General features: G+C 35.8%; 1 long non-coding RNA gene across 1 annotated transcript; it reads right to left on the bottom strand.

Annotated features, from left to right (window-relative positions):
- Positions 1–34: 34 nt before the first annotated feature.
- On the bottom strand, positions 35–3,289 carry LOC147916687 (uncharacterized). Its single transcript, XR_015552801.1, has 3 exons — positions 3,225–3,289; positions 2,557–2,609; positions 35–210 (listed from the first exon to the last, which is right to left on the bottom strand). It is a non-coding gene; the product is annotated as an uncharacterized LOC147916687 (long non-coding RNA).
- Positions 3,290–13,936: the final 10,647 nt, after the last annotated feature.

The following is a 13,936-nucleotide window of genomic DNA, read 5'->3' as shown; positions in this document are numbered from 1 at the left end:
CAATAACTGGTAAAATTCCTAGAAATGTTGCATATTTAATTTTTATTTCTTTGTCTATTTTAACTAAGTGATCCCAGTGATCCTGATGTAAGAGCAGGTTGTTTCAAAAGTGAAGATCTAAGTGAGCCATCCTCTACCATGTGTCAATCAAATTAGTCCAAGGCTTTGACTTCTTCTTGGTCTTCTTTATCTGACTCTGATATCACTTTCCTGTTGGCAGTAACATGAATCAGTTTCAAAACACAGAACTCTGTAGTTGTGAACACGATGTAGCATGAAAACAACTTTTGAAAGTTTCCCCAATAAGATTTACTGTCTTGGCTTCTGACTATGCATTAGATTTGCAACCAATTCTAAACTTACAGGCGGGAGAAGTGGTCATTCTACTGTGAAGTGTGATTTGAAGGGTGTGAGAGAAGACCTCCTAACCCTAAATATATTTTTCTCACTCAAGAGTCAAACTTCTGAGATTTCATCATTGATAATTGATTTTTTTGGGTTACCCATTGTTCCTTCTAGTCAGCTCTCTTTGAAAATGCAAATACTCCTGGGGTGGATAATAAACATATTGCTGCTAAAGCGTTACTATGTACACACTTTCTTGTTCTTTCTTTCTGATACAAGGGGCCTTGGATTATCCTAAGATCTGTTGGAGGTGGGATGGTAAGGGTGTATCTTTATGTGTAGGGGGTTTATGGCAGACAGGAAAGGATGGAGGGAGGAAAAAGAGGGCAAAATTAAGGTATTTTACAATTGTGTCTAAAATATTTTAAAATTTAAAAAAATGTTTATAAATTAATGTATAGTACAAAAACATCACTTTCTAAATTAGCTAATAATGAATTACATGATATGTGTGTGTGTGTGTGTATATATATATATATTTTTTTTTTTGCCAAGGAAGATTCGCCTGAGCTAACATCCATTACCAATCTTCCTCTTTTTTTTTATATGTGAGCCGCCATCACAGCATGGCCACTGACAGACAAGTGGTGTAGGTCCGCACCTGGGAACCAAACCCAGGCCGCCAAAGTGGAGTGCACCAAACTTAACCACTAGGCCACGGGGGTTAGCCCTTGAATTACATGATATTTTTGAACTAAAGTTTTTTTGTTACAAACATCTTCTGAATTCCTACATGTAGGCTGTGTGCTAGGCACTTTGGGCAACCCAATTTCTCATGGAGCTTACAATATAGTCATAGACGAGTGAAAAATATACAAAAAGTAAAATAACAACTTAAGAGATAATAAGAGTTGAACAATTAAAGTAGTACGTGACTAATTGCCAAAAGAATGGTACACACGGTATACAACTACACTGTCGTATGGAATGGTGTAAGAAGCTCAGAGGAAGAAGAAGATGTCACAGTGAAATGGAATGAAATTCAAGTCTTCAGGACAGAGGAGGGAGAATGGGTAAGCTGATATACAAAAGGAATTCAGTAAGCATTTAAATCATTAAGGGAATTATTTGTTCAAGCTGTGAAATAATGTTTTACTCTTAGGTGGATCCACATGGATAGTAGCAGGAATGTTCTGATCATTCCTGTAAAAATATGCACAGAAATCTAAGGCACCCAGACATCTGTTGCTGCTATTCAAGTAGCAATCTCCATCTATTATTTGAATCAGATAAAGTGAATCTTTCGATTTGACTGGTTTGCTCCACCCTAGGAAGCTAAGTCAAATCATCCAGCTAAAAAGCAAGAAATTAAGTTGCTGAGCATTGTATAGACAATATAGCCAGGTGATTAAATGATATTTCCATTTTTGAGAAGTTTTTAAAATTATTGTAGACATATTCATTTTTCTTTAGTAACATTTGATAACTTTAAAGGGAGTCAGCCTCAATACCAATGAGATAAGAATAAGAATTCTATTACTTTCTAACTGTTCTTTCCCAGATGTAGTATGCAAATAAATATTTGTCCAATTAATGTTGAGTTAGCCACATTGGTTTTCAGTCATAATACAAAAATGGAGAGATTTTTTATTAGAGGTTGTTTAATGATTAATTGGTGATAGCTGGCTTCCTTTAAACTCTTCTGGACCACGTGTCTGGTCTTGCTCTAACATTATTCCAGGCATAAGGCCCAGCACTGTGAGGCTAAAGCCCTTGCTACGTGAATTTAGATTTAGCAACCTTAGGCATGCCATTGGTGGTATCAGAGCTGATAATCTAGAAGACCTGGTGATTTGCTAAAGATGGTGGGGCTAGGTGTGGGTAGGGGAGAAGGGAGCTGAGAGGGCATGATGGCAGGTAAATACAACACTCCAGGATGAGAAAGAAGGAGAAGAGAATGTGTACAGGGGTTCAAGGTTGATCTACTCTCCTGTTTGCACCAACTTATGCTTGTATATTGCACAGATATGCAAGGGGCACAAAGGCTTTAATGCAGAAGAGAAGAACGTTTATTCAAGGCAAGAAATCTCTAGAATGGTGGGCAAGTTTTAAGAAGATTTGAGGGTAGAGGGCAAAGTGACTAAGAAAAAAGAAGTGTTTTTTATGGGGGAACTAGAAAGGTGAGAATATTTTTGACCAAAATAAACTTACTTTGCTTTGTGTACTTTGGCCTTTGGTTTATAAGGAAGGGAAATCAGTTCTTTCTGAAAAAACAAGACAAAAAAACAAAATATAAATCAAAAAGAAAAATTTTTACTTCTTGCACTGAATGAAATTTACTTACCTGAAAAAAAAAATGAGGTAAAATTATCGCAGAGTTTATACAGACTAACTTCTTAAATCTTGAGATTGTGGGGTCAGAAATGTTCCCGATTAGGGAATTTGGGGTTCACTGAGGAGAGTGTGTATTTGTATATCCATAAGCCTACAGAGTGCGATTATTGTTTTTATTAAGCTCGTTTCTCTTCATTTAGTATTTGTTTTTGTATGATCTAAGCAAGATCAAGCATTATAAAACAAATATAAGCACTAAAGTAGCCCATGTTAATATCCTACAGTTTTATAATATGTGACAATAAGCCCACTGACACTAATGTCTCGTTTCTATGCCAGCAGAGCTGTGCACTCTGGAGATATCTTTGGTTTATCAACGACTGCCAAATTATTTGATGTCTATAACCTGCCCCACTCCAGTACATAGAAGGCTCTGGACGATGGGTGTCTAGATTTAAGGGGTCAATCTATAAAACCTCCGAGAATTTGCCATAGTTGACCCCCCTACACATAGATTTATCTGAATGTCTCACTATTGGTCTCACCGAGATCCTTGCTTCTCTTTGTTTTCTTAAGAGTTGGAGAATCTCATCTCTTCTTTTAGCCTGTTTAAAGGAAAAAAAAAAAAAGAGTGAGTCTTTTGACTTAATAATGAAACTTTGTGTCCATGGAGGGCAGAATATTTTCCATTTTGCTTCTTGTATTTTTTGGCAGAATTTTAAAATATTTTTTCCATGATAGATTTATACTTTTCATTTGTATCACAATCCAGTTTTTATTTCAGAGGATGCTCCTTTACAAAATAATTTTATTTTGATCCTAAATGGAAGGGGTTTTTCTTGCCCATCTAACAATAACTAACTTTTATTAAGACTTTACTACATGAACTATGCTAAGAACTTTATACACATTATGTCATTATTGTCTTATAATAATCCAGTTGTTTGACACTACTATTATCTCGTTTTACAGATGAGAAATCTGAAGATTACTAAGGTTAAATAACAAGCTATTAAGGGGCAGAACTGGATTTGATATCAGCTCTATTTGACAACAAAGCCCAAGCTATTGACCACCACACTAAATTGCCATTAAATGGTAGTAAGATACAAAATCAGCAAAGGTCAAACAGCATGCCACCACCTAAGTCCAGGACAAGGGGGCTTTTAGTAGCTTGTATACGGAACAGAGCCTTATCCTCTCATCTCTCTTCTGTCTTAGGTATTGAGATATGCACATTCTCAGGTAAATTTTCCTAAGTGTAAAAAACTAATTTAGTGCAAGCATGAAGATTTATCAAGATATAGACCATATAAAAAGAAGTAAATATAGGTACAAATTTTTTTTCATAGAATCCAGTTATGTTCCGTTTTGGAGATAGCCAAGTAGAAAAAGCTCATCTGGAGTATTTGGGAAAAAAAGAAAAATGACAAATAAAATGAGAATCTGACAAATAAAACTCATAGCTTTGAATGGCCAAATAAAATGAAAGAAGCTCTGTTTAGATCAAGGATAGAAGCAAGAAATAACCGGGAACAGACATAGGTTTGTCATAGCTAAGTAAAAATTCTAAATCATGCATCCATCCATCCATTCAAATTTGTTGAGATCTGCACTATTTTCCTAGGGCTGTAACAAAGTATCATAAACTGGGTGGCTTAAAACAACAGATACTTATTGTCTCACAGTTCTGGAGGCTAGAAGTCCAAAATCAAGGTGTCGACTGGGCCATGCTCCCTCTGAAACCTGCAGGGGAATCCTTCCTTGCCTCTTCCTAGCTTCTGGTGGTTTGCTGGGAGTTTGTGGCGTTCCTTGGCTTGCAGCTAAGTAACTCCAGTCTCTGCCTTTGTTGTCACATTGCTTTTTCTCTGTGTGTTTCTGTCTTCACATGGCCATCTTATAAGGACACCAGTCATATTCGTTTAGGGGCCCACTCTACTCCAGTATTAACTTAACTAATTTCATCTATAAGGACTCTATTTCCAAATAAGGTCACATTTTGAGGTACTGGGAGTTAGGACTTCATCATATCTTTTTTTGAGGGACACATTTCAATCCGTAATGAGCACCTAAGATGTACAAAACACAGTTCCTGCCTGCAAGGTGATTGCTGGTTTGTGGAGAAAAGACAAGTGAACAGTTTCAAATATGCTACATTGGGGTTAGTATAGGGTGCAATTAGAGCACTGAAGAGGGATCCTTAATTTCAGACTACGGTGTCTGTATCTGTGGGGGAGACCTAGAGAAGATGTCCCCGATGAGGTAATATCCAAGCTTAGACCTGAAAGTGGTAGTCACCGGATAACAACAGAGAGAGCATGGGAAAGAAAGCTTTTGAGCCAGAGGGAGCAGAGTGTGCAAAACCCTAGAGGATGCTGCATTGCTAAGTAATTCTTCAGTCCTGATGCCTGAAGAGAAGCTGCAAAGCTCAGGCATGCTCCACCGCCATGTGAGTGGAGGAACCGGTGCTGGGGCAGGAGTAATCAGCAGCTGGGCCAGGTACGCTGGTGCCTTAGCTTTGCATCATTCTGTTCAAGTTATCAATCCTGCCTTATATGAACCTTCAAAGTTTTTATTTTATTTATTTTGGGACAAGAATTCTACTTTTTACTTGAATTTTCGGCATCATATATTACAGTTATTGAAAGAAAAAAATATTCAGGGTACTTTTAAACCTAAGCTAAGTTTCACAATACCTGTTAACTTGCTACGGATTGAATAAAATAATGCCTGTAGATAAAGACCAGGGATATTTTCAATGTAGGTCTTCAATGTTAGTTTCTTTTCCAACTTTTCCATTACACATGTACTCAATTGGAATTAATTGCTCTCATCCTGTGATTACATAGTACTTTATACCTTTATGGTGGTATTGCTCTTACTCTCTCTGCTTTATCCTGTAGTTGCTACCATGGCTATTTCAGAGTCTTACTCATCTTTTTATCTTTCCTTAGAGCTTAGCACTGCCTTGTTTATGATACTCAATGAATTTTTGTTCAATTGCATTGAGTCATGATGTGTGAATGAAATCATTATACTGATACACAATTATTAGCCTAAACAAAAAAAGAAAAAATTTTTTAAAGTGAAATTAAACAGTGGGTAAGTTCAGTTCTTAAAATCCCCTATGAACAAAACTACATGATTATTTTCTGTGTAACTACTGGGTAGCCACATGCAAGTTAGATTGTCCTAATGCTTCCAATATAAAAACAGACAAATATTTAGTTACAAGATTCTAAAATAATAGTAGAATAAAAAAATCCATTCATTTTAAAATTTTGATTTCAAGTCCTTTTTTGTTATAATGGCCTAATCAGTTTTATAATAGAATGTAATGCACCAGATAGAAAGCTTTCAAATTTGATTTGATTTCTGCTTCCTGGACATGTTTCCTGGGAATGAATAACCAAACTACTGAAAGCAATTGTGTCATCAGAACAAAAACACTGCTGACTACTCTAAGAAATCTCTGCGAGGATAACTAAATAAATTCAGTGGTAAGAGAAAATCCTTACAATTTACCTTATTAGTAGGAATAAATAATTTACTTGTTAATTTCATAACAACAAAAGAATTCTCATTTATAATCATAGTGTTTTGGTTGTGTTCATTAATGGAATTTTATAAGACATTTTAATCATTTAATTTATTAATTCTTAAAATAATACTAGAAGGGGGTCAGAATTTATATTTATAATATTTTGATATTGGATATTTTCTTATACATTTTATTTATATTATTTATAGTTATATGCTATTCTTGAAAAAATAAATTATGGAATAAAAATTGATTCCTGGAAATTAGGATATGATAATATATAAATTTAATGTCTCATAGAAGGTTAATGAATTTTAGTGTCACTTCAAGAATTAAATTGCTTAGTTTTCTATTTTGGCTTTTCAGAGCCAAACAACTTGGGTGGCAACATAGATTAGTGGAGTCAAATATATTTGGGCATTTGTGTTTGAATCCCAGTTCTGCTGTGTGATTAATAGCAAGTAATACCTTAACTGTCGCTCCTGGTTCCTCCTTTCTTCCCTCCGACTGTAATCACTAACCCATAGATTAGAGGTTTGTGATCTTGGGTAAATCAAAGAACTACTTCTTTGAGTCTTGGATTTCTCATCTATAAGGAAAGTTGTCGTGAAAATTGGAGATAATGCAAACATCACTTAACATAATGCATGGCTTGTGGTGGATATTTCATAAATGGTAGCTATTATATCATTATTATTATGAGGGAAAATTTTTCTTTCGATGCTATCAAAATGTGGAAGAGTGGAAAAAAGAAGAGAAGGATGGATTGCCCACCTTTCTGTGTATAGGCTTGGAGGATTTCTGATGATTCAACCTCTGACGTCTGGATGAGTTGGTGAATAGAGTTGGAAGGAACAAAGGAGAAAGAGAGGGGTATCTAAGGTATTATTTGCCCTTAATTACGCAGTGCAAATTCCTCTGCCCACAACTTCTCCAGTGTATGATAAATTTTCTCCTCAGTTAATCTTCAGTTATAAAAAAGCTTGCAATAAAAACTAGACTTTAAAAGAAAGGTCCTTTCTTCTCAAGACCTGATTCTTATATGAAAAATGCATTTCTTCCTTATAATATGATTGAATTTTTTTTGTGTGTGTGAGGAAAATTGGCCCTGAGCTAACATCTATTGCCAATCTTCCTCATTTTGCTTGAGGAAGATTGTCGCTGAGCTAACTTTTGTGCCAGTCTTCCTCTATTTTGTACATGGGACACCACCACAGCATGGCTTGATGAGCAGTGTGTAGGTCTACACCTGGCATCCGGGCCTGCGAACCCTGGGCCACCGAAGCAGAGCAGGCGAACTTAACCACTACGCCACCAGGCCGGCCCCATGATTGAAAGTTTTTGACTGAAACCTTCTTCAAAAATAACATATGGTAGTGTTTATTTCTCTGATTACCTACCTATATTACCAAAAGAAACTTTCTCTTGACTACCATAGTATAAAAGCCAAATTACTGAATTTAATCTTCAGAATATCTTAGAAGAATATTGAATTGATTCCAAAATCAGCTCTTTGCTTAGTTACCTGGCAACCATCCCAATACTTAGAGAATCCAGAAACTCCTGAAACCAGAGTGGTATAGCAGTTAAGCACCTTGGCTCCATTGTCAGATGGACCCAGGTTCAAACTGTCTTTACTGTGTTTCAGCTGTGTGACCTTGAAAAAGTCACTTACGTGTTTCAGCTTCAGCTTTCTGGTCTCGAATAATCTATCGTTATGATGCTTCTCAGACAGAGTTGTTCTGAGGATTACATAAGAACGTGAGTAAAGGACTGATAGTGTATATGCTATATAGTTATTTCTCAACAATACTATTATTATATAGTGAGAGGGGCAGATGTTCTGTAAGAAAAAAACATGAAGAAGATAGACCAAGAAGCACTGGGGGAAATGTATTAGTGAAAATGGAAATTAAAAAAATTTTTAAATTTTTTCCACTGAATATAAATACAATATATATTCATGGTACAAACATCAGAAAACGTGAAAGAAGGCACATAAAGAAAAATAATATTTACACAAATCCATTGCTGAATCTAAAATCTTGATATGTTTAAATTTTTTTTTTTTTGGTGAGGGAGATCAGCCCTGAGCTAACATCTATTGCCAATCCTCCTCCTGTTTTTCCTTCCCCAAAGCCCCAGTAGATAGTTGTATGTCATAGCTGCACATCCTTCTAGTTGCTGTATGTGGGACACGGCCTCAGCATGGCCGGAGATGTGTTGCGTCTGTGCGCGTCTGGGATCCGAACCCGGGCCGCCAGTAGCTGAGCGCGCGCACTTAACCACTAAGACACGGGGCCGGTCCTAAAATTTTAAAATGTAAAATTTTACAAGAACCTAAAAGGAGCTTCAAAAAAATAATCTAAGGATTTAAAAATAATGCTTCAAAGGGAAAAAGGCAGCTAGGGAGGCAGTGGGCTAGCTTAAGGATCATAATACAAAAATCATGCTCAGTGATGAAAAGAAGATAGAACTCCAATTAAAAATAAGGAGACATGGAGGTAGGAATGAGCTTAAAGGTGCTTAAAGATGATGATAAACCTGGTCTGATGGACAGATGAGCTTAAAGATGATGATAAACCTGGTCTGATGGACAGATGAGCTTAAAGATGATGATAAACCTGGTCTGATGGACAGATGAGTGTTTTGGGGAATAGGGGTATGGGATAAGGAAGGATAGCTGAACGGCATCATGTGAAGGATCTTGACATAAAGACAGCTCTGTTTAAACTGGATTTAGGAGAAGATAGGAACTATGTTTCTGACCTCAACCTGATTAAGGTAGAAATAAAAAACAGATAACTTAAGAAGACGTCATAAATTTGGAAATTAAAAAGCATACTTCTAAATAATTCATGGGACAAATTATAGCTAAAAACAGAAATTTGAAAATATTTAAAATGGAATAATAATGAAAATACTATATAGCTTGTGAGGTGCAGCTAAAATAGTACTTTGAGGGAAAGTTACAGCTGTTAATGCTTATATAAGAAAAGAGATAAAATGGTAAATTAAGAAACAAAGTGAAAAGGGAAGAAAGTTAGAAGGAAAATAAGAACTAACTCAAAATTGAAGGGAGAAGTAATGAAAATCAATAACTAATAACACAGAAAACAAAAATACCTTAGAGGACAATAGGGCCAAATGTTGGTTTTTTTAAGACTATTAAAATACATAACTCTTTGGCATAATTATTTAAGAAAGGGGCCGGCCTGGTGGTGTAGAGGTTAAGTTCCTGCACTCTGCTTTGACAGCCTGGGGTTCGCAGGTTCGGATCTGGGGTGCGGACCTATGCACCATTTATCAAGCCATGCTGTGGCAAGCGTCCCTCATATAAAGTAGAGGAAGATGGGCACAGATGTTAGCCCAGAGCTAACATCTTCCTCAGCAAAAAGAGGAGGGTTGGCAACACATGTTAGCTCAGGGCTAATCTTCCTCACCAAAAAAAAAAAAAAAAAAGATACAAATGATTAGACATGAAAAGGGATAATAACTAGAGCTACAGCAGAGATTAAAATGATGATTAAAAAACACTATGAATCCTTTACACCAATAAATTGGAAAATGTAGATGAATTGGACAATTTCCTAGAAAAAAATAACTTACCAAACTATTTCAAGAAATTAAAAAAGGCCCATCCATTTTTTCAAACACAGAAACAAAATAAACAAGCAAACCAAATCTATAATATTTATGCATATTAGGGCCATATTTATCATTTCAACTAATTTTAGTCACCATTTAGCTCTGGGTTCACCTTGGATTGAATTGTGTCTACTCACCATATTATTCACCACTTCTAACAGTGCCTTGGCTTCAGTAATTTAGCTTTTATACTACAGTCTTTTTCTAGGTTTCCAAGAACTGTTGCAAAGGGTGTGTATAGTTGAAAATATTCCTTTCCCAGTTCATTTTGATAGGGTTCTAGTTGAGAACCACTGAGCCAGACCTTCGGAATCTTCATGACGTTCACCTCTTAATCTACACTTCTATAGAGAGGCACTGTGATAAATTTAATTACCTTTTATTTACTTGCAAGGGTTAAATTAACTTTGCCCACACATTTTTGCTTCATAGTTGAAATTTCAAAATATATCTTCAGCGGTAATTTTTCTTTTTGCAGGTGATAAACAAAGATAGGATTAAGGGAAAATGTCACGAGAGTCTCTTTTACAGTGTGAGCAAGCCAATCTTGATTGTCTTTTAATCAGGATGTGGATACTCGGGTGACCATGCCTTTAGTAATTCACTCATTGTCCTTTGAGATGTACCACTTCAGACAAAGCATTTCATTTAATATTAAAGCCTATTTTGTACCTGCTAAAATTTTATTTTTCAATTATGGGTTAAAAAAAAGAAAGAGGGAAAGTAGAGAAGATAAAACAAATTTTTATTAAGTAAACTGCTGGATGTCAGGCAGTATGTGAGGGATTACTCATTTAATCCTCCTAACACAGTGAGGTAGATATCTTTATTACTATTACCTCTTTATAGATAGAAGGACCTCAACTGCATAAAAATTAACAACTTTTCTCAGGGTCACTTAGCTAACTAATAACTAGTGGAGCCAAGGATTCAAGCTCATTGCCAGTTCTACTTGACTCCATATCCTATGCTTATTTTATTATGTTACTTTATCCATATGCTAGAGATTTGGGCACACTTACACACACACACACACATATACACAGTGACAGAATGGTTTGTTTCTTCATTCGATCTGCATTCTGAAAATGAAGAAGTAATTAGGATTGACCATGGTGAAGAAGACAAATACAGTCTCTGCTCTCACAGAAAAATTCATATTCTAGTAGAAAATGTTTGCTCTGGGAATACACAGCAGGGGGGGCTAACCCAGTCTGAGGTCAAAATTAATTTACTTATTTTATGGTATCATGTAGCACTTTGCAAAAAGGGGTTAAAGGGTAAAGAATAGTTGAATTACAGTAGTACTTATAAATTGATGAGCTTTCTAAGATCTTATTTAATGTAAACTAAATATTTATGATAGAATTTTTGATTATAAGTTTTCTATAAAATGGGAATTATATTCCAAATTTAGAATATTACCTAATCAAAACCATGGTTCTATGGTTTTACAGCGGTTGAGAACATTATCTGATTTTTTTTCTTGAGACTCCAGGATTTGATTTTTAACTCTATGCCAATGATTGTGAGTTAAATGTCCAATAGGATCACTAGGGATTTGTAGTTCTTATTCTACACAGTCTCAGTCCTCAGTAGGTTCCATTTCTATTCTGTGTTACAAATGCAATCTTGAGAAAGGTGAGACTTATTAGTGGCTTAAGGTAAAACCATGTTATTGGTAAAAAGCCTCACATTTGGGCTTGATTCCAAAAGGCAGTATGTACCTCTTACCTTGTTGATTTTGATAACAGAATGCTTCAACTATAAATTTACTCTGTGAATTTACTACCATCCCTGTGTCTATTAATTGAATCTCCTCTATAGATTCTACAAATTCCATATAGTAAATTTATAAGTACTATAATAATAAGATACAGAACTGTTGGAACTCAAATGATCTACTGTGCACGTTAAAAGATAGTCTGAATAATCAGTGAAAAGTCTCCAGCACTAATCTGATTTTTAGAAGGTAGACCTAATGGCAGTAATCTACGGGAGTGGATGGAAGATGTTAGAGGTTTATTAATCGGAGAGAGGAAAGAATGCTGACTTGCAGAAAAAAGATGCATATCTGAGCACCTTTTCATACCTCCTGGAAATTGCTTGATCCTGGCTCAATTCCCAGCTCTGACATATATAATTTTCATTAAAAAAATAACATCTTAGTAAAAGGAGAAAAACATATCAGTCATTACATAAGAGGGAGTCAATACAATTTTTCTTAAATGTAGGTTTCAACAAAATATGAATTTATCTGTTTTGAAGGAAAAAAAGACATGTATTTTGTTTGTTCTGTTAAATATTTTTTCTTAGTTCTGTTACATATATTTTAATGGAAAACCAGTAATTACCTGAAGAGCATAGCTTGTTTTAAATCATTCACACAAAACAAATGCATGAAAGTAAAAGTGCATGAAAGATTTTTTGAAATGTTTTAATGTTGCTTTATAAGGCACTTATTTTTTAAAAAGCAATAAGTGAGATTTGAATTTTAATGTTGAGAAAAATATGAGCATAAAAATGAACATTACATTCTTAAATTCAATGAAGTATAGATATATTAAGGATACTTCTATACATGATTGAATTATATACTATGGATGACTTAGTCTGCAATAATTATCAAGGCTTGTCCATGGCAAACAAATAACTACGGGTCTTTAAGATTTTCATTTTGTTGATGGTTATATAGACATGATGAACAGATGAATAGGACTGACCTCATCTTTCGTGTATGTCTTTCCTGTCCTACTCATTAGGATGTAAGAAGGGGAGGGATTCCCCATCCAGATGACTTTCTTATCTCAGGCCCTTACTTCTCTAGCCCATATGTTCACAGGGCTATTTGACAGCTCAAATAGGCTTATCTTAGCTTATCTCAAAGGCACCTCAAACTCTATAAGTCTAAACTGAATCTTTAACCCCTTTCCCCCCTCCAAAAAAAACCCCTAACACCTGATCTTCATTTAATGTTCCTTGTTTCAGAGAATGGCACCATCCACCTTGTTATGCAACCCAGAAAACTATGAGTTATCTCTGATACCTTCCATATCCACTATGTAACTCAAATCCTAGTTCTTTTACTTCCTAAATCTCTGTCAAATCTCTCTGTTTTTTCCTAATCCAAGCTACCATCACCTCCCAACTGGATGGTTGCAGTGGCTTCCACTCTGGTTTTTCCCCACTTCTGCTCTGTCCACTTTCAATCCATTCTCCATATTACAGTTTCCGGAACTTTTTCAAATAAATCTGATAGTATCATCCCCCAATTTAAACCCCTTCAGTGGCTCCTTACTGTTCTTACCATGGCCTAAACTTTGCATTGCCACACTGGCCATTCAGCTTCTGAAACGGGCTCTGCCTTTGCGCAGCCCGGGGTCTTTGCATAGCTGCTTCTGCTGTCTAGAATGCTCTCCCAATGCTTCTTCTACTCCCTCCTCCTGGCCTAATTAATGCCCACTCTTCTTCAAATCTCAGCTTAATCTTTGCAGAAATCCTCCCTGAGTCCCTCGATTGGATTAATACTGACCTATTAAATGTTCTCCTAACATCATATATGATTCTTGCATAAATATCTCTCTTCCTGATTAGATTGCAAGTTTCATATAAAGACAGAGTTTATATCTTCAAAACATGTTTTTTGTTGTTGTTCATCATTGTACTCCAGTTCCTAGAACAACGCCAGGCACATAGAAGTGCTCAATAAATATTTGTTGAATGAATCTTGTACAATTTTTCCAAATCGGATTCTCTTAACTTTTGGCCCCATGAATCACGGGGCCAAAAGGCTTTGCTTAGCCCTTCTTGCCTGAGCTTGACATTGCCTCTTCAGATTTGACCTTACCTCGCCTACATCTCTTTTTAAGGCTACAAAGTTTTCAGCTGCTTTGGGCAAACATTCTATAATGGTCAGCTTTCAGTGCAGGGCCCTCACCTGTATGGATTGAGACCTACATGATGTCCAGTTCAACCTCACACATACAGACTAAGGTCTATACCTACACCAACATCTACGTTCTGTCTTTTGGGAATATTTATGGTCATAACCCCAGAGAATGCAAAGAT

This window comes from Ceratotherium simum, chromosome 7 (assembly GCF_057802395.1).
Source record: "Ceratotherium simum simum isolate JZ-2026a chromosome 7, ASM5780239v1, whole genome shotgun sequence".
Classification (NCBI taxonomy): domain Eukaryota; kingdom Metazoa; phylum Chordata; class Mammalia; order Perissodactyla; family Rhinocerotidae; genus Ceratotherium; species Ceratotherium simum.
This window is presented reverse-complemented; position numbering and strand designations above follow the sequence as displayed.